At 34.8% G+C, this 22,221-nt stretch overlaps 1 pseudogene; it reads right to left on the bottom strand.

Annotated features, from left to right (window-relative positions):
- Window positions 1-19,345: 19,345 nt before the first annotated feature.
- Window positions 19,346-21,829, bottom strand: LOC150034987 (beta-galactosidase 7 pseudogene; annotated as a pseudogene).
- Between the last annotated feature and the right edge of the window lie 392 nt (window positions 21,830-22,221).

A 22,221-nucleotide genomic window follows, 5' to 3' on the forward strand; every position in this document is an offset into this window, starting at 1 on the left:
CCATGCATATGCGCCCAAAGATGAGCTTGCGAGAATCTAGCATTTGTGACTAAGTTGCGTTAATTAGATGCACAAGGTAAGAGTGAATGGACGCATTGCACCGGTTGATGGTGTCTGAACATAGGTAGGTTACGGAAATTGGATGGGCGCATTTGTGGTTAACACATATGTGGTTGGATGAACGCATATGAAGGATGAAAGCATATGGAGGATAGACGCATTCAAGGACGTCATCTGGACATATGGCTAGTTAGAAGGAAATCTTAAGCCTTAAGAAAATTAGGTGGATGCATAAGAAGACATGTAAAAGTTGAGGGCTACGCATTGGTGAAAAGAGAGCAAGACACCTTGGGTTGCGCTGATGCAAGATTGCGTTAATGGTGTAAAGAAGAGACACTTGGACATGCGGCCAAGTAGAAGGCGTCGGTCGTGGAGCGATCTTAGACACCTATAAATAGGGCCAAGGACATCAGATGAGAACTCAAATTCTCTTCAAAGGACGTCCCTTCACGCATGAGTCCTTTTTGACCTTACAATTAGCCAAATTTCACCAATTAAATCTTAATTCAAAACTACTCAAGGAAACTCTATTCAACACTTAGAAATTTCCTTCACTTCAACATAGGATTTAACTTTCACTTAGTTAATTCCTTTTAACACCTTCTTATGTAGGGAAAATGGAAATTCGAGTTTGACATTTACTTCCCCCTTAAGAAAATTTCGTCCTCGAAATTTACTTGAACTAACTCTGGTTTAAGGTTTCATAACAACCACTGTTGCAAACTCTTATAATCTTGTCCATTACCACGCTTCCACTGCGCTATTCTGATATCAACTTCCTTAGTTTGTACAACGATACCTCACTTAGCCATCTCTAAGCTAGATGTTGAACCAAACTATCTACAACATAATAATTTCTATCTCAAACACTAAATGAGAATAACTTAAATTCATACTTACCTTCCTCGATAGATCTTCAGGTAGCGTTGTGAGTTCCAGCTCCGGTTGGCTTCTAGGTCATGCCACTTATGCTATTCCTCTTAGTCTCACTTTGACTAATATAATTCTAAGACAATTTTAATATTTACCTTTTATCTAATTGAGATTAAAAACTTTGACATGTCTACAATAACATACAAATTTCTATACATGTAGTCTAATTTTCCTACAATTTTTCTATTACATAATCCGAGCCATGCCTTGAAAGATACCAAGTTCCTGGTGTTTGGTGGTTGAATGACTCTTCCCTTAACGTTTCGCTTAAAAATGTGAGCCATGCCTTAAAAATGTGAGCTAATAAGCCTAGTGAGTGGTGCCTTTTAAAATAACAATAGCTTTAATTACAAAATCATTTTTTTAGGAAATCATAACATAATTAACAATCACATTATAACCTGTGCATACACATTTGTAACCTTAATCAAGCATTTTCCACCAATCACATGCTATTCTGAACATGTCCACAATATGAATATAATAATGATGATAACTTTCATGAAACCTTTTCTATACCCCATTTTCCCACCAATTTGCACATCGACAACTATTTCTCGCTAGCTATGCTTAGGTAACTTGACTATATTTCCCGCCAGTCGTCACCGACTATCATTTCCCGCCGACCGAAGCCGACTATATTTTCCCGCCAAGTACCCTTTTAAGCATGCTAACTATATATTCCAGGCATAATCTCAATTTCCATAGTAATTATACAGACAATATCATGGCAAGCATAATAACATTACAATTATGCATCTTGTTCATACCTATGAATTTATACATAGAGCAATGCATAAATCTTAATAACCACTCACCGTTTGCAAGGTTTCCTACTGGAACTTACTTTGAGAGTATTTCCCTGAGATTTCCTCTATTTTAATGAAAATTCCCAAATTAATACTGTTATATCATTAAATAATGTCACAATAATCAAAATACCTTTTTATATTAAAACACCAGCTTACCCTACTAAAAAATTTTGTCAAAACCTCAAAATAAGCCCTTAAGAGGCTATTTTAACCGTGGCTCGTGTGTGCAAGGATGTTGGTAGGTAGCTGCGATGTCCAGCCTTGCGCACGAGGCGCGCGTGCTGCGTTGCACGAATGGCCGCAACATCACGGTCGACGCGTTGGACCGATGCCAGCTGATGGTTACGGTTGATGCGTTGGACTGGCATGCTATGTTGCACTGAGGACCACAACGTTACGATGGATGCGTTGGCAGGGATGAGCTTATGCGTCCGTGCGATCCTTCAAGTTTATCAACGCAACTTTGACTCCTTCGAACTCTAATTATTTTGGCATCATGAGTACCTAAGCTTAATAATATAAATAGGCTTTTAACACTGAGATTTTGGAAATGGCACGAGTGGACTATTCACGCCCGACCCTTCTATTTATAGCTACCCTGAGCTTTCCCCCTTTTGACAACTCAACCTACAGATGTCTCCTCTTTAAGCTACCAAAACTAAATCCGATCCAACAATGCTTTGAGTTGTATTAATCTTGAGTTGCCAGCAAAATTATTTACTTTGCATGTAATCTCCATCTTACACCTCCTGCTTAAGTTGATAAGAGTCATTTTTGCATGAAATATCCTTTCGCCATCTCATTTACTTAGTTCCTAAGAATGTTTATCCATATAATTTAGTATGCCTATGGACGCATCTCTTGGATGGTGCCACCTTCTCTTGAATTTTTTGTCAACGCAACCTTTGATCATCGCATCCTTGGCCGTCTACTATCAAGTAATAGGCCCATCAATTGCCAACGATGCATAGCCTTATAATATGCTATAGCATTGCCGCGCATTGTAGACGCATGCCTTCGACAATCGGCTCATTATGTGTTGTCGCACATCTTCAACGTATGCCTTCAACAATCGTTGTCGTGCATCGTCCACGCATGCCTTCGACAATCGGCACATACTCCCATTGTCGCAAGCCTCCTTCGCCGCATGCCTTGGTCCGTATCAACGCATGCTTCCAACTCTGTGTGCCTTTGCATTAGTGCACGCCCTTGCATCAACTACTCACGCGTGCAAGCCTACGGCCGCATCCCTTGCGTCCAACGATCAGCACAATTTGGAGCCGGCCACCCACGCATCCTTAGGGCCATCCATCCATGCATCTTTTGCATTCAGCGCACTTAAGCCCCTACATACGCTGTAGTCAAAACATTTGTTTTTCTTGGCCACCTTTTGAACCTCTAGAAACTTAGCACTAACGCATAACCAATACCATCCCAATATTCACCATTTTGTCTTGATTCAATACATATTTCTTTTAGTAATATTTCTTTAACCAGATTAGTTACTTCCTCGCACAACATTTTACTACTTAGAATTTTTTTTAGTAACCTACTACCCTGGATTTCGGATCAGGGTCTTACATTTACCACCCCCTTAAATATAATTTCGTTTTCAAAATTAAACGAATCTTATTTTACAACCAAATTTTTATTAATTGATTTGCTTAATACAGTTTTATTACATAACAACTTCTATCCTAGTCCTCTAGAATTTTCTCTTTCCCTTTTCCCACGTCTGGTACATCTTCCTCCCTAGCTTGAGCTAACCCATATAATTGTCCCAACGTCATTTTTTCTATTTCCTCTTTTCATCCTCCAACAGTCCGTCCTCCCCCGACAGTTGTTGGTTTCATTCCTGGGTTGTTTGGCGGCTGTATATTTCCAGCATCCATCAACTAGGGACATTCTCGTTTAAAGTGTCTCGGGTTGCCACACTTAAAACATGTACACAATCGTCCTTGGGTTTGTTCCCAACATTTTTCCTAGTGATATTTATTACAGATCGGGCATCTCGGTTTTTGGTTTACACTCGCCATTGAATCCTTTATCTAGCTTTCTTGTTCGGGGTCTACTTTAGTATTTTTTAATTCCTCTTCTTTTCCACATACTTCTATTTTCTATCCTAGGAGTAAAATTTCGTGGCTCTTCCCTCCGCCACCTACTCATGGATGAGCCCCCTTCTGGTCTTAGTTCTTCTACTGTTAAACTTTTTTCTACTCTTATTGCTGCTTCTATTAGTTTTGAGAATTCTCACCACCCCGCGGTTGCTGCGACAGGAGTTCGAATCTCTTGTCTTAATCCAGATTCAAACATTTGACAGCGCTCCTTTTCATCCACAATTATGTTTAAAGCATACTTGGATAGCTCAGTATACTTTAATTCATATTCTGCTACAGTCATGTTACCCTGCATGAGCTGTAGGAACTCATCTTGTTTCATATTTCGGAATGACCGAGGATAGAATCTCTCGAAGAACGCTTCTCAAAATTCTTCCCAACGCATTTCATCTTGGTCCCCTATTCTATTCTTCAGTAATTTCCACCACTCTTCAGCCTGTTTTTGTAGTAAAAATATTCCAAGACTCACCTTTCTATTTTCAGGGCATCTCATTACCCCAAAACATTTTTCTAACTGATTCATCCAGACTTCTGCATCTGCGGGGTCTTTTGTTCCTTCGAAGTTTGTGGCTCCCAGCGATTTCAATCGTTCTATCCCATATTTTTTCTCAGGATCAGGTTGTATATTCCCCAGACTTTCTTGGAGTCTTTGAGTAAATTTATCCATTTGTTCTTCTTCCCTTGTCTTTTCTCTCGGATGACTTGAGGCACTTTCACTTTTATTTTCATATGCTCACTTAGGTTTAATTCATGTTTTAAAATGTTTAAAACTTGGATCACATAGACCTAAGATCACGGTTCTAATATGATTAGCAACCTTAAGGCTTAGGGTAGCCCGGTTCTACGTTTCCTACTTCTCAACATTTTATCTAACCAATCACATATAAATTAAACATGCATTGTCAACAAAACATACTACTTCTTATTTATATACACAGTTCATAAACCTATTTACCTCACTAGCTAACTTTAGTCTTCAAATTTTTCTATCTACTTCCTATCATGTAGATATAAGTTTTCAAAGTTAATTCGCATTCGCACGTCTTTCTACGGGCATCTTTCCTGCACATGGCCAATTTCTTTGTAGAAAATACAAAACTTGTAAGATTCTACATTGTTGGATTCAAGTGCAGGTTGTTCCTCGAATTCTATTACTATTCGCCGAGGAATATCCTTTTTAGCCGCTCGTGCCCATTCTTGATCTATTGTCAGGAAAATTACTGAATTTCAAAATAATAAAGTTACTGAAAATTACATTATTATTAAATAAAATGTGTGGGGTGTTACACTATGTCCCAAGCTATCTATCTGATCTTACCCCTGCAATGGGAGTTTTATTGAGCTAGCGTTGTTGAGCCAACCCTCACATATGCAAATCTAAAAGTAATCTCAAATAAACAAGAGTTCATAGTTAGCCCAAGATTAACGTTAAGTTACCTAGATCATCACTTTGAAATAGTAAGTCTTAAATAGTAAACAACGTTATAAAGTAAGAGTGACTCATTTCGTGGTCCGATCTTGTACAAACCCTTTTGCACAAGGACACCCCCACTCCTCATGTCCAACATGAACGAATTAGGATCACTTCGTTTGTAGCACTTTAGAACTCCTTGTAACAATTGCAGAGCGGGTTGCAACCAATAGTGTTACCAGAATAAGGTACCCAACCTTATCCATATACTATAGATCATTTTGACTATTTACTCGAACTTGATCCAACTTTATGTCTCCATATAAATTTCAAGTACTAATCCAATAGTCACGGGACTTTTAGGTTTATTGAATTTCTATTCTAGTAAGAGATCTATTCAATAACACCTTCATTGAATTTTTCAGAATAAGTTTCATTGTTTACATACCACGAGTTTAGGACATAAAACCCAACAAACATCCATTTGGACTAAAACTCAAGTGGTAACTTATATATCTGATATATAAGAATGAGTTTCTAAGTTTTATAGAGAAATACAATAAACTAGGGCATCTCATACCCATCTTTACCATTCGGTATCTCTATACCTGATATTTCTCCCACTTGCCCTAGGTTATCTTGTATTCCTAGTTCTACTAGGTGATTCTCAAACACTTTAGCCGAGAGAATCATTGTAAACATGTTAGTATACAATAGGCTTTAGATGAAACTATATGGGGATAGCATCTTATTCTCAATAATGGCTAGGAAGCACACTTTCCTCCCATTACAATGAGGTACTCTCAACTCTTTGCACAAGACACATCTGACCTGTCTCAACAACTCTTTATTAACAGTCAGTTCTAGAAATCTTTAAACTTTCTATATTTTGATCTAGCCATTAAAATATCTGAATATTTACAAATGGTTTTGAACAATTTGGTTCATAACAGAGGTTGCTAGAACAAACATAATTTTTTAAAATGAACATTTCATTTATCCCAAAAATATATACAATTTGTTCTATACAAGATTTAAATGAAGTAGAATCAAGTAGCAATTTCTCCCACTAGATGAGCTGAGCAAATGGTCCCAAGGTCAAGTTAGCCTGGTTACCTTTCTCTACTCTCTTCTCGGCAACATACTGAGGGCAGTGTCTCTTCCAGTGCCCTTCTTCGTTGTAGTGGAAACATTTCCCTTTAACTACAGCGTTATCCTTGCCTTTCTTTCCAATAGGCTTCTTCTTCCCTTTCCCTTTGCCCTTCTTCACAGGAATACTCATATTCTTTGAAGAGGAGGAAATGTTTGCCAGATGGCAAGCAATACTTTCTTGTTTTGATTTCCAAATTGAAGCTATAAAAGGAAGCGCAAACTCCCTTCCTGATTACCTCACTCGAGAATTTCTTCAAGGCAAAACTAAAGAAGAGAGTGAAAGAGAGAAAGAAAAGAGAAAATGAAGTCCACTTGCAAGAAAGAAGAAAAGCATGATCAAGATCAAGAACAACAACAATGATCAACACTTCCTCAAACCAAAGCATCGTATTTTCAAGCGTATCAATTTATCAAAGGTAAATCATCATCGATAATGGAGAATCGAAAAGGAAAAACTCCTCAAGCATTGCCGTTATCAAATAAATTTCAAATTTTAGGATCTTTTTTCCCTTCAAGGCCTTCTGCCTTAACCATTAACTCTTCCCCTATCAATTGAGTCGGTATCAACAAGAATAAATTCATAGAATAAACGAGTTTTTTGAGGATGTGTTGGAATATAATGGAAATTTGACGGAAATGTTTTTTGAATTGTTTCATTCATAGATTTACCTATGAATTCTGGTTCAAGAGTTGTAATGTATGAGATCTGGATTTTGTTATGGTCAATTTCAAGCTTGGAGGACATTCCTCTCTTCTCGGCAGTAATAACATTTACTTCGGACTCTAGACCCTTTTTTCTAAACATTGTCTGGTTAGCCTGTAGCTCATTTAGTAGAGTAGTCAAGCTGTATTGAATTTTATTCTTTAATGCATTCAAAATTGCAGAAAACTCTTCAGAAGAGATTCTAGAATAAAACCAACTAGACTTCTCTTGTCCATGATAACACCATTTACTTCTGTCACGTTAAAGTGGAACATCATGTCCAGGACATGTTCACGAACATTGGTCCCCACTTTGATGCGACTGTTGTAAACGTACTTAATGGCATCATGCCTTAGGGTGAAGGACAGTTGTCCAAATATCCCTTGCAGAGATTCTATAATCTCTTTGGAAGTACTCATATCCTCTCTTCTTTACCAAAACATCAGATAAGCTGGCGAGGATATAAGCACGGGCTTTCTCATTAGCCCTGACCGATCTGTCATATACATCTCTAACATTTCGGTTTGTGTTAGAGCTAAGAATGGGAGGACAATCCTCAGTTATGACAAATCGAAAATTGTATTATTGAACTCGTCATTCTGAAATTATAAATCCAATCAAGTTTTAGCAATTTTAATAATGTACACAAGATTATACTTTTGCTACGATACTACATCAAGACATTCTTGACTAAATACTACCTCTAGAATAACTCATATTGCGATAGTCATTTAGGTACCACTTTTGGTCAGACATTATTAACACTTAATAATTCTGTAAGTGTAAATATGCCATTTTCGGATTTAACAGAATGGTATGAGTATGCCTCTGTAATAGAAGACAATACCCAAAATAGAACTATAAGACCCTATTCATTTTACTGAAGCATGGGTTGTTCCGAATCCTATGTTATAACTCACCGTAGTGATAGCCGTCGTTAAACGACTAGCAAAGGGCCGCTCAAAGATAACCAGCAGATGCAACATAGGAATCTCACGGTTCAGACTAATGGAGGAGACTGCAGGTTATTATTATTATCTTTGTATAAATGTTCGCTTTGGTTTTGGATTTTAGAAAAGATGTGTTGGGTTTATAAGTTTGAGATGTTCAAATATGTAACTTGTTGTTTTGGTTTGGTGCCAGTAGATTTCTAAATGACTTGTGCTATTTATTAGGTTTCTATTGTTATCTTTGTTTATTAATATGTGTGTATGTTTTTTTATTTAATAAGTATCCACCAAAAAGTGCAAATCAACCTTCAAAAGAACTGTCCATTGGAAGATTAAGAGAATCTTAGGAATTATAATTGAACAAAGAATGCTTCCAAAATATTTTATTTACTTACAAAAATAAACATGAAAGATACATTACTTTATTTTGTATCATTTGTATACTTTGTTCTAAGAAATGATTACATTTTTTTTCAATGTTAATATATTTATAAAATTTCAATTATGAATGAAAGTCATGGTATTTAATATGTTATGAAATATTTAATATGTGTGGGCTGAACTCAAGTCATGAGATTATTTTTATCACAAATATGAAAAATCATATACAAATTATTCTTGTTGAGAAAAAAAAGTTGAGCCTTTTATAGTCATGAGCAAAGCTATGACAAAATTTATATAGGGAAAAAACAGTGTCATCAAAAGATTATTATAGTAATTATGGCTATTAGAAAAGACCAAAATACCTTACAATAGCATAAGATTACAGCTATAAATATGTTATTATAGCGTTAAAAAAGTGCTATTATAAGATAAAGATAGCATATTATTTTAGTTATATAAACATAACTAAAAAAAGTGCTATCGTATCTATTATTTCTTGTAATGATTGATTCAAGGAAATCAACTTTAGGGTTAGTATTCATTCTGAATGGGGAAGCAATATTGAAGAGTATCAAGCAAAGTTGTATTGCTGACTCCACATTAGAAGCTGAGTATGTAGCTGTAAGTGAAGCAGCAAAAGAAGCAGTATGACTCAAAAAGTTCCTAACTGATTTGGAAGTGGTTCCAAATATGCACTTGCCAGTCACCCTATATTGTGATAACAATGGAGCAGTTGTAAACTCAAAAGAACATTGTATCCATAAACGTGGAAAGCACATCGAGCGGAACTACCGTCTCATCAGGGATATTGTACACAAAGGAGACGTAGTTGTCATGCAAATAGCCTCACAAGACAACTTAGCTGATTCATTCACAAAGACCGTCTCGGCTAAAGTGTTCGAGGGTCACCTAGTGGGACTAAGACTACGAGATACTTTCTATTAGGGCAAATGGGAGAAATAATAAGTCTCTGATGCCCTAGTTTATTGTATTTATACTTTTGTTTTTGTTCTTTCATTGTACTCAACAATTTATATATTTGTATATATTTATCCACTGGAGTTTTAGTCCAAGTGGGAGTATTGTTGGGTTGTATGTCCTAAAACTCACAATTTATAAAATTAAACATATTCTATTATTGTTCGGTTTTAAGTCCTAAAATTCGTAGTTTATAAAAAGATAAACATATTCTGTAGTTAATAAACTTATTATTGATTCTATAAATTGCATACGTAAAAGTCTAAATCCAATAAACTAAGATCCATGGCTATTATATTAATACGTGAAGTCTATGTAGAGACATGGAGATGGATGAAGTTCGAGTAAATAGCTAAAATAGTCTATAGTACATGATTAAGGTTGGGTACGTTATTCTGGTAACACTATTGGATGTGGCCTACTCTGTAGTTGTTACAATTTGTTGTAAGATAGTATAAACAAAGTTATCCTGATTCGTTTATGGATGGATATGAGGAGTAGGGCATCCTATGCAATGAGTTTGCGTAAGATCGAACAAAGAAATAAGTCAGTCGTACTTTATAACGCTATTTATTGTTTAAGACTGACTATTTGTCATATCTCGTTCTAGATTTTCCTTCTAATCTAGAACAAAGCATGAAGACATTAAACATCACTTCTCTCTATGACATCTAACGCCCTAACTCTTAACATATCCTGTACTAAAGATCAAACCCATTTCCAAAAATAAACTATGTTCATTAACAGAGTTTAGGAATTTGATTTAGTTTAAATCACAATACTGTTTAAAGAGATTTACAGACCAAAGGTAAGGATTATTTTGAACAAAACCTCCCGTGACATATACCTCACAAGTTCTAGCTGTTCTGGAATACTTTCAAATACATGCATTGTAAAACATTCAGGCTTAAATTTTCTCTTTCCAAACATCAACGAATTATAAAAAAAAAAAAAACATTCTATAAATTGTTGGAAAGGTATATAAGATTCATTAATAGCTCAAACTCGTATTACTCAAACAATGGCATGATGATATTTCATATAAATCACATTATAAAACATTCAGGCGTCATCAGAAAACCACACCAACTCTGTACCCGAATACTCGTTTACAATAGCGGGTTACTCTGGAGAAAGAATGCCCCCCGCGGTGTAAACAAAATCACAAGGTCATACGTGCATGCAGAGCTGCCTCAAGGCTAGGCATAGATACACACCACAGGCTCAGGTTACTCTGGACTCCCCGGTATACTCTAGCCACATTTGACCCTAGTGGTAGCCCCCTGATAGCCTGGGTGGCGCTACTTGAATGTATACTCTGGCCACATCTGACCCCGGTAGCCCCCTGATCGCCTGAACGATGCTACTAAAACACATTCAAGTAGCACGGGAAAATAACCATCTCTCAGGTACAGAATTAGTAGTTTGAAACCACTTTCACAAACATTCAGCATTTTTAAATTCAACATCAAGAGGTTTTCATATAAAAGTATACAAGTCACAATTGTGTAAACTCTGGTTCCAAACTACATTGTCATAAACCAAGCTCATATAAACTAATGAGAGTTCAAAAATCCTGATTTAAACATTTTTGAAATATTAGTCAAGTAAAACAGATCATGCCATCACATTTCATAAAGCATAGCATACTATCATTTATAATTACTTTCTATAACAAAACATTAAAAAATAAACCACTCACTGTTAATCGGCTCCTCCTAATAATGTTGGTTTCTCCATCTCCCGTTTATCCTAAAATTATATTGATAATTCGCTTGTTATCCTTCACATGACCATAATCCAATTATTAGAAAATTAATCTTCAAGTATAACCAGTTTCACTTAAACTTTTGCCAAATCCCTAATTTGATCCAAGGTAGACTTTGCTTTGTAATTTTTTCCTTCAATTACTCTAAAATTAACTCAAGACCTTTAAATTAATCTTCAATATGAACTGATTCTAATCCAATTTTCCTTAATTTTTCTCATTAATCCTAATTAGGGTTTACATCAAATTAACCCCTTAATCAACTTCATAGTTGACTTCGATCCCAATATCTTCTAATTTCAGGTTTAAGGTATCATAACAATACCAATTGGATCCCTAATTATGCTTGAGAACACCTCAATTAACCTAAAATCGATTAACTTACCAATCCTCTTAATTAACTTACCTCAAAGTTTGGACGTCCGAATTGCCCTAGAACTCCCGGAATTGACCAAACTCTCCACAGTGCCCCTGTTTTTTCGGCACGAAGTTGCAAAACTTTTAGAGCTTAAAATCATAAATTCCAACCAATAACGATCCAATTAAAGACAATAGAACTCTAGAAGGACCTTAGAAGTAACTTACCTTTAAAGTTGGAGCTTCGAATTGGCCTCTAACACCACGAATTTGCTAAAAACCTGAGCATCCCCTGTTTTCGCGATAACTCTATCGCCACTGTTTTTCTTCGTTTTTCTTAATTCTCCGGCCAAATTTCTTCAAATAAAGCCTCCTATGAGATTCTTCTTTAATTCCTATTTAATTTAGTTGCATTTTGCCTAATTTTCCTTCACATGAACGGCCCTAATTCGGAAACAACTTTTTCCTCTTCTTCGGTCGGCCAAACTAAAACAAAATCGAAATTCCCTTTTTCTCTTCGTTTTCCAGCTTCAGTTTCGAGTTTAACATGTGCCCAGATGATTAATCCTTAACCTCAAAGCCATCCAATAAGAAATTTCAATAGAAAGTACCTCAAATTTTCCGAAATCTCTCAAATTCTCTTTTTTCCTCTTCCTCTCGGTTCTAATCATTTTCCCTTAATTTCCTTTAATATCAAGCACATTTATGCCCAATGAGTCTTAAACAAGCCAAATTTACTTTTAAATCTCGGAAATTACCAAAATTTCACCACTTTTCAAATGTTGACTTTTTTCTACTTTGACTTTAACCATTTGACCGTTGACTTTGACAATTGACTTTGACCTATCCCGCACATGCCAAATGCATCATCGAATTTACTTTACATACTTAACTAGGTTCGTTACCCTCAAATTATTCCTCGAATCCTTATTTCCTCTTCCTAAATGAAACAAACGTCAATCCAAATTTTTTTATTTTTAATTATAATCTTAATAAGAGATCTACATCAAACTTTATCTTGAGTCCCCGAGTTGAATCTCAACTATATGTTTCATAATATTTTAAGAAAGAGTAGAAGAAGAGAGGGATTACACTATTTCTCTTAGATGATCTAGGTAACTCGATCTTAATCCTGAGCAAATTTTGAACTCCTATTTATTCGGGATTATCCTTAGATTTGCATAGATGAGGGTTGGCTCAACAGCGTCAGCTCAATAAGCCTCCAATTTCAGGGGTAAAACCTGTAAGATAGTTGGGGACATGGGGTGCAATAAGAAATTCACACCTACCTAATTTAGGAATAAGAAGAAAGGTTGTTCTCTTAAGTATTGAATCCAGGTCTTGAACAAGGGGCCCTACCCTCTCGTTGGCCCGAAAGGGATCCAATTTAGTGATTTGATCACAAACCAATTGTTCATTAGAGAATTAGTGAAACTTAAGGAGCAAGATGTAATAGCGGTAGTAAAACAGCATATTGACCTAGCCGTTATTACAAACCACCTGTGAAGGGTCAACTTACTGATTATGGTTAAATCAACTGGCCACAAATATATCTACAGTGAGAGTGCAACTATCAAGCTATAGTGGTATGACTTGATAGTTAAGGAATACTGATTAATTTTGTCTAAAGAGTTTTAGCCAATTAATCTTAAATCGTTGGAACTCATGATCTATAAGTCCATAAGGTCCTTTTACTAGCTCGTAAAACATACCTTGAATTATTGAATTAAATGAATATAGAATGATATCAATTTGAATTGTTCAAATTGAATTTTAGTTTGAAAATGTTCGAATTAAAATTAAGGTTTGAATTCTAAAAAGTTCAAATTCAAATTAGGGTTTATATTAAATTGTTATTTAATTAATTAAAAATAAAATCAATTTCCATTTTCAATTCAATTTTAGAAACTAGATTTTGAAATTTTTGATTTAATTAATTGTGAATTAATTAAATTTAGTTTTTAATTAATTTTAGAATTAATTAAATATAAAGGAATTGAAAATAGAAAAACCACGGTACTGGATTTATCCACAATTTATGAATGCATGAGGTGGTTTTATTCTAATACACGTACCTAGCACTCTTTTGAGTGAAGTTTGAGGTGGCTTTCAGCTGGATCTACATACCTACATGTAGATGAAGATTAAAATTTTGATGAAATATCTTGTTGAAGAGTTGAAAATCTGTTTTTCTGAAAAAGCTTTTCTTACCACAAAAACCCACATAAAGTCTCTTCAAAATTCACTCCAATTTTGAGTTCCACCACTCAAATTCAAACCCGAGAATAGTAGAGAAGATCTCTTGGTGGTTCACTGAAGAGTTGGAGCTAGAATCACGTGAAGAGAAGCTGAATTTTTAGAATTGAATTTTATTTTCATCTAAATTAATTTTAAAGTAAAATTAATTAGAATTAAAAATGATAAATTAAAAATAAAATTTAATTTGAGTGAAAAATCCAACATTGATTTTTAGTGGATTTTTCCACATTTCAACACCTAGGCCACTCACTTAGTGCTGATGGAAGCCTTAGTTAGCTGAATAAGTTAGTGTTTGCACTATCTATCTTGATGAATACTCCAAATTTTATTAGATTACATTCATGCAATCTTATTTTCTGAGAATTTCAAGCAATAATTGTTTTCGCCTTCAAACTCTCTTAATCAAACTCAATGCCCCTCTATTTTGAGTTTCCACCTCTCAATCCTAGGCTTATAATGGTAGAGACGAGGCTCTTGGTGGTCTACTAGAGTTTTGAAGTTTCAATTTTGTGGATTAAGCAAGGAGCAAGAGGAAATCAACAAAGGTATACACACATAAAACCCTCTTTCTATTGAAACTATTTCTTTGCATGCTTTGAACTCAAATGAAGTGTAATTAGAGTACCTAATGATTCTGTCTGCTTCCGTCTTATGCTTGTTTACTCAATCATGAAGGATATGCTACATGCCTTAGTACTGTAGTTCAAAGGAAGCTGGGATTCTAATCTACCATCGATAGAATTTGCCTACAATAACAGTTATCATTCGAGCATCGGAATAGCACTGTATACAACATTCTATGGTAAAGGGATGTAGAAGTCCTTTATGCTGGGATGAAGTTGAAGAAAGGAAGTTATTGAGACAAAAACTAGTTCAAGCTGCTATTGAAAATGTGAAGCTGACCAAGGAGAAATTGAATACAGCTCGAGATAGACATAAGAGTTATGCAGATAAACGACGTAGGGATTTAGAATTTGAGGTTGGTGATAGGGTCTTCCTCAAATTATCTCCATGGAAAGGTGTCCTACATTTTGGAAGGAAAGGGAAACTAAGCCCGAGATACATCGAACCTTATGAGATTCTGGAACGCATAGGGCCATCAGCCTATCAGTTAACACTACCTATGGAGTTATCTAAAAATCGTGATGCCTTTCATGTATCCTTCTTAAGGAAATATGTCCTAGATTGACGCATGTTCTTGGGTCTCAACCCATGTACCTAATGGAAAACTTATCATATGAGGAGGAGTCGTTATGGATACTAGACAAGAAGGAGTAAGTGTTATGAAACAAGACGATACTACTAGTTAAAACGTTGTGGAGAAACTACATAGTAGAAGAAACAACTTGGGAGGGTGAAGATCGGATGAAAACCAAGTAGCCACATCTATTCTCCTGATGACGTTCACTGAATTTCAAGGACAAAATTTCAATAAGGTAGTCATAAATTGTAAGCATTAAATCTTTGTTATTTTACTAATTTTTTTTTATTTAACTTAAGCTTAAGTTAGATTTAAATAACTCATTAGGGATTTTCATGAATTAAAGTGAACTCTGTGAAATTAAGGTTGCAACTTGAGCGAAATTTAGTCTAAGTGTTGAATATGAAAATAAAAAGGGAATTTTTTAAAGGATATTGTTACTTTTTAAGGAGAACTAAGGCTAAATAGGAAATGTAGGGGAAAGAAGTTAAACTATGTGAAGGAAATTTCCTAAGGATTGTAAATATAGAAAGGGAATGAAAGAGGTGTGAGACCCGGGAGGCATAGAGTTAGAAGTTTTCAAAATTTTTTAGGGAATTCGAGTAAGAATTGTATAATGTTAAGTAATTTCTTTTATACGAATTTCAAGATAACGGATGAGGTATGAGATAAACAAGATTTAGTTGGTTGAAATGTTGGAGGAGGAGCTGGCAAGAAATTAAGTGAGGCAAGGGATGTGTTGCTGGTTGCATATAAAAAGGGAGGTAGAATTGGCCAGTGTTCACAACTCACTTTTGAAAACCGAGAATTTCTTCAGCCAAATCTCATAAAGATCAAAGAAGTAGACGATGGAGGGAAAACCATGGTGAATCTTGATCGAAAGGTTGGTAAAAATCAAAGGATACCAAAAACTGGTCTAAAATTCGGGCAAACCTGAGTATGGTGAAATGAGTTGATTTTTGGCCGGGGAAGAGGACTCAAAGGCTCAAATTCAAAGGTTAGTTGCTTTAAAGGTTATTTAAGTGTTTTATGTAAGAAAGTTTTGTTCAATTCGGCTGGAAATGGAGAGTTTTGTGCTGAAAATGCAATTGGAAACGAGGGTCTAATCAAGGGGCTATCGGCTGAAAGTTGAAGAAGACTAGCTTGTTAGAGCCTGTGGACGCATCGTTGGGCAATCGATACCTCACACACACCTGTGCATTGTCACATGCACGCCAACCATGCACTCCACACCCTTCCTGCATTCAGCAGCGTCTGTCCGCTCATCCTTTGCATTCAACAATGCTTGTCCATGCCTAGCGCATTGCAGCGTGTTGTCTAACACCCATAAGCCTGCCCTTATGCGCGTGTCCCAGTACCCACGACCTAACCTTTTGTTTCAAAATCTTCAAGAAAATACCAGATGAAACCAAATGAAAAATAAGGAAGTCAAAGATTAAGAAAGAAAAACATGAGGGAACTGTAATGGTTGAATCCTAAGAAGGGTTCTATATTCATTCATAATGTCATAGTCTTCTATTATTATGAGCTAATACACATTAAAAAACGAGCATTCAACATCAAAAGAAATATAACTCTCAACTTGATCATCATGATCAAACAAAAGTCACTTAGTATGTTTCCCTTACACTCCTTCTCACTCGTCAAATTATAGCCATAAATGGCTAAAAGGTATTAGATATAAAGAGGGATTCGAAATAAGATTTCCATGTGCTGAAGAATGAAATCCACAAGAAACATTGAGCAATCGAAGCTTCTATGTCAGTTGTACATTTAGTCAGTCATTCGGTCTTCATAACTCACAGTGGTAGATTGAACACACTAAGATATTATGCCCATTAATTCTACTACTCTCAAATTAATTTTAAATCTAAAATGTTTTTTTTTTTTTTTTACTTTTCTTATAAATAGATGACAAAGAGTTTGATTTTAGAGATAGATTTATTTCTCCCTATTTTCCATCTCTTTGATTTTCTCCAAGCAATAGTTTTTTTCTTGTTTCCAAGACTTTTCTGACGAGCGCCCGTCTGTCAATAGTGTTATGTTAACCTTAGGAAGAAATCGGTGTGAGACGATTAGCATTACATAGATCTGTAACAATCAAATGATTTTAAAACAATAGGTTTGTAACTGTCATACACTTTCATTGAAACATTAGATATGTAATCGTTTCCTGGCTACAAGATCTTTAACCATCAAAACGACAAGTCATTCCCAACAACGCTAGAACTTCAAACCTAAAGGATCACATAAAACAAGATTCGGATGCAGTAGAATATAGCATAGATTTTTTTGAATTTTCTTTTGAATGTAACGATCAGTGTATCCCGTAAGTAAAAATGAATTTTCTTTTAACTAGGATTATCACAATTTGTTTTGAAAAATAATATTTTGATTTAAATTAATGTGTGAAATTATGAAGATATCAAATCATACAAATAATAAAAAAGATATATGTGTTTTAAACTAATATATGATTATCACGAAATTTTTAGAAAAAAAAATAAATATTTTGGTTTTTGAACTAAAGATTAAAATTAGGAGGACAATCAAATCATTCAAATGAAAATAATGCCAAAAAGAAAAAAAAAATTAAAAGATGGTTATGATGAAATTAAAAAGCAAAATATTTTGGCTTTAAGTTAAAATTTGAAATTAAGAGATAATAAAATAGTCCAAATAAAATATTTTTTATATTTAACCCTCTAATAACATTCATATATTTTTCATCAAATACAACTAAAGTACGTATTTTTAACATGATAAAACACATGCACATTCAACTAGTTTTTTACTAGTATTTTATATCTCTTTTCCAAAAATATAGTGACTCCATTAAATATAGGATATTTGTAATATATAATAGAATAAGAGAAAAAATCTAAAAATGTATTACATCCTTAAAATATTTGTAAATATGAATGAGTTGACTAGTCAATCTTTAAATTTTTTTAATTTCCAATTTTGCCCTCCCTTGTCTTATCTTGTTGTACACATTTTTTCATAGTTTTTTTTTTCTTCTTTGATTTTTGCTTCTTTTATCCATTTTTTCATTTTTTTTCATTTTCTTTTCTTTTCTTTCTCAGTTTTTGTTACTTCCTTTTTTTTTTATTCTTTCTTTTATCCTATTTTTGCTTCTTTCCTTTATTTTTTTTATTTTCTTTAATTTTCTTATTTTTTCCTTTAATTTTCTTTCCTTTATTTTTTATTTTCTTTTATTTCCTTCTTTTTTCCTTTTCTCTTTCTTTTCTTTTTTAATTTTCTTTTCTTTCTTCGATTTTTTCTTTTTTTTTGTTTTTATTTTCTTTCTTCGGTTTTTTATTATTTCTTTTATTATTTTTATTTTCATTCATTTCTCCAATTTTTGCTTCTTCTCTTTTCCTGTTTTATTATTTTATTATTTTATTTTATTTTCTTTCTCCCTTCTTACCTCTCTTTTATCTTTTATCTTTTTATTTTTCTTTCATTTTTTGGTTTTTGCTTTCTTTTTTTCTATTTAATTTTCTTTCCTTTCTTTAGTTTTTGCTTATTCTCTTTCTCTTATTTATAAAATTTTTCTTTCCTTTATCTGAATTTTTTCTGCTTCCCCCCTTTTTTCACAAGAATTATGAGGTCGAGTTTCGTAGCCAAGACTTGAAAGTACTCAATTCATAAGTGACTTAACGCCAACAAACCAATCATCAAGTTTGATTGTTATAACAAATAATAATTATAAATAGCAAATGAAAATCTATCCGTGATAGCTACTAATATTTTCTATCATTGATAGCTTAATCTTTGATAGAAATCTATCATTGATAGCCAACTTAGTGAATTTAATTAATAAAGTTGAATCTCGAACTAAAATGTAAGTGGAATGCCTAGAAGTTATCACTAATAGCATGTTTATCAGTGATAGAAGCTATCATCGAAAAGAAAATGGACTTATAAATGTTTGGGAACGACAAGAAAGGGGCAAAAAGGTGTTCAGTGGTTATGGTTGATAGAAGCTACTACTGATAGCATGTTACAAGTGATAGAAGCTAATACTAATAGCATGTTTAGATTATTATTGGGTGTTAGATAATTTCTACTAACAGATTATTTGTTGTTTAGATTATTTAGACGAAGCTTCGGAATATTTTATCATTTTTTTTTTATTTTTAAGAAGAAAAACTTGTTTTGACGTTTCTAATTTCTCTCAGGTTTGTGATTAATAAATCATACCACAAAAAGGAAAGAAAATCAATTTGTTAGCTCGAATGATAATATATATATATATTACATTACTCGATTCTTTGAGCATAGTGCTTGAACTGCTAATGTTGCAGATAAATTAGTAGCATTGCCCAATCCAAACGACTTCGCAGATACATCAATTGAACAATTTTCCATACCAATGCAAGTCTTTTCCACCAAAAGAGCACTATTTGAAACATCCCATGAACCTTTTTTGAATGAACCACATTTTCCCTCTGGATTTCCATAGCTAGCAAATTGGATCTCAGAGATGATATGCCCTCCCTGACAAGACAACTCTAATGTACTTCCTTCATTAGCATTTCCACATATTGTTCCTATAGTGATGGTCTGAACTATGACTTGTTGAGGATTTCCACCAATTTATTCAAACAAAACCAACGTGTTGGTGTCATCCGATAGAAACGATCTTGGAACATGATACCATCTTTGGGAAGGATTCCCACAATTTCCAACGCACTTGCTAAGGTCATATGCGCCTTTATAGTCACAGGTTGCGCTGCAACTATCATTGCCAGCAATGAAAGAAGGCCAAAATCGACCTATGCTTTGTCCATTTACCCAAGCCTGACCTTTTCCCATTTATTGCATGTCCAATGCTACAGGGTCAATTCCTGAGGGTGTCTTAAAGCTTGTTTTGTACCATGTCATTCTCCTGCCAATAGATTTTTTATTTAATGTGCTCCATTTTGTTCTCTGTGAGAACATTGGGTTGTAAAGTTGCTTCATTTCTCCATTTAATCCAACCTTATAAGACCATAAATTTGATGACAAATCAGTTGTGACATTTCCATCTCCAATAAGATAAATGGGACCTCCATCATTTCCAGTTGGCACCGTGTCATAAAATGCATCATAATTTTTCAATCCTACTGTTGCACTCAAAAGGGATATGGTGTTGGTTTCGACTTTTAATAGAATGGGTTTCTCAAATACAAAACTCTGGCCATTGCTTCCCCATTGCCATCCAATGTATCGTCTATTAACAAAGGCATGAAGCACATGACCTTTTGTATTCACTTGTAGAGTTACATTTTGAAGTGAAGATGTTGAATTAGTTTCAACATTTGTCATATACCACAAGTAGTCACTAAAATCAACCGTGGTTCCTTTTTGTTCCAAAAGAAGGTTTGCATTAAATATACCTTTTCCTTGTAGAGTATCTCTCATGGGCTCCGGAGCCCAAACCCACGACAGTTGTGCATTTTCCTTCTCATTCTGCACCTTCACAAACATAGATGTTTGGGAATTGATCTTTGCAGTGTTGAAAAGCTCATTGTTGCAACCGTTAAGAATGCTCACAGACCAAGCTGGTACAAAGTACTTTCCATCTGCCTGCAAATCTATGGTAGCATCATTACTGGCATCAGTGTTGCTCAAAAAACAAAACCTCTCCCCTACTGTGGGGTTGGAGAATTTCGTTAAAGTAACAAAGCTACCAAATTTTTGGTCTGAACGGGTGCCGTTGGTGAGAATCTTCTCTCCCATTTTGATGGATTCGTGGAGTTGTTTGAGATGTCCCCATTTGGGTTGATTCACGTTTCCATATTCATCAAGTGGGGCGTTGTAATCATACGACTTAGTAATGAATGGACCTCCAGATGTTCTTCCAAAGTTTGTGCCTCCATGATACATTTAATAGTTGTTAAACACACCACCAGATTGAAAAAATCTTGCCACAGAAAAAGCTACATCTTCTGCACTTCTATAAGGGTCTTTATCGCCCCATTTCTTGAACCATCCCACCCAATTTTCAGTAAACATTTTTGGGCTCTTAGGATTGTTAGGACTAAAGTTATCACAATAGAATCCATTGCATGTATTGATGATAGGTTGTGGGGCATCACTTTGTTGGCACATGATCCATGGAACACCAATATTGAGAGATTCAGCCATTTGAGCACACCAATTGATATATGTTTTTCCTGCGCTTCCATATGGGGTCATCACGTTTCCATACTCGTTCTCGATTTGAGCTAAGATTATTGGCCCCCCTTGTGATGCAAAGAGGTTGGCTTGTTTGCACATATGCACTATCTTTGTTGTGAAAGTTTGCATTTCATTCTTGTAGACTTGATTGTCAGTTCGAAGTTCGATTCCCGGCATATTATGCTACCACAGTGGAAAGCCTCCATAGTTCCACTCGGCACACACGTAAGGAACAATCCTCATGACAACATATAGCCCAGCCTCTTAAGCGAGTTGGAAGAATTTGATAAAGTTTAGATGTCCAGAGAAATCATATTTTCGTCGTCGAGGTTCATTGCGATCCCAAAAAATGTACGTCTCGATTGCATCAAGTCCACCATCTTTAGCTTTTTGAATAAGATCAGACCACATTGTTTCGGTGCTGCGTGGATAATAAATTGATCCTGAGAAGATAACACGCCGTTCAACATTGATAATTATGGCAGTTGAATCATAGGAGACACTGTCTCCTTTACAAAAAGAAAAGCAAGATAAAGTTGCAAGGAGGGGAAGAACAAGCCATTGAAGGTTAACCATCTTTGATTTTACAACTTTAGGCGTTTCGTTTATGTTGGAATCAATGTGTTTATATACAAGGAATCTACGTAAATATGTGATAGGTCTTTCCATCAATCTTTGTACTCTATTTGTTGATGAATTCTAAATATAGGAATAATGTAAGTGAATTTAGCTGGCCAAACTTTATCGGTATTAGTTGCTTTAGTGAAATTTGGAAAATACTCTTTTTAGAAAAGAATTTCAAAAATATTGTTCGACCTTATCCTGAAATAACCTATCACCCAATTAAAAATATTACACCAAAAGTCTGTTTTCCCAATAAGGATTTGCGTATTTAGTTTTCATCTTTGGTTTTAATTTTAAAATAGTACATGGTAAACAAAATAGGTTTCCATATGATTTTAGTCTCT

Source organism: Benincasa hispida, chromosome 7 (assembly GCF_027475165.1).
Source record: "Benincasa hispida cultivar pf3 chromosome 7, pf3_genome.v1.1, whole genome shotgun sequence".
Classification (NCBI taxonomy): Eukaryota; Viridiplantae; Streptophyta; class Magnoliopsida; order Cucurbitales; family Cucurbitaceae; genus Benincasa; species Benincasa hispida.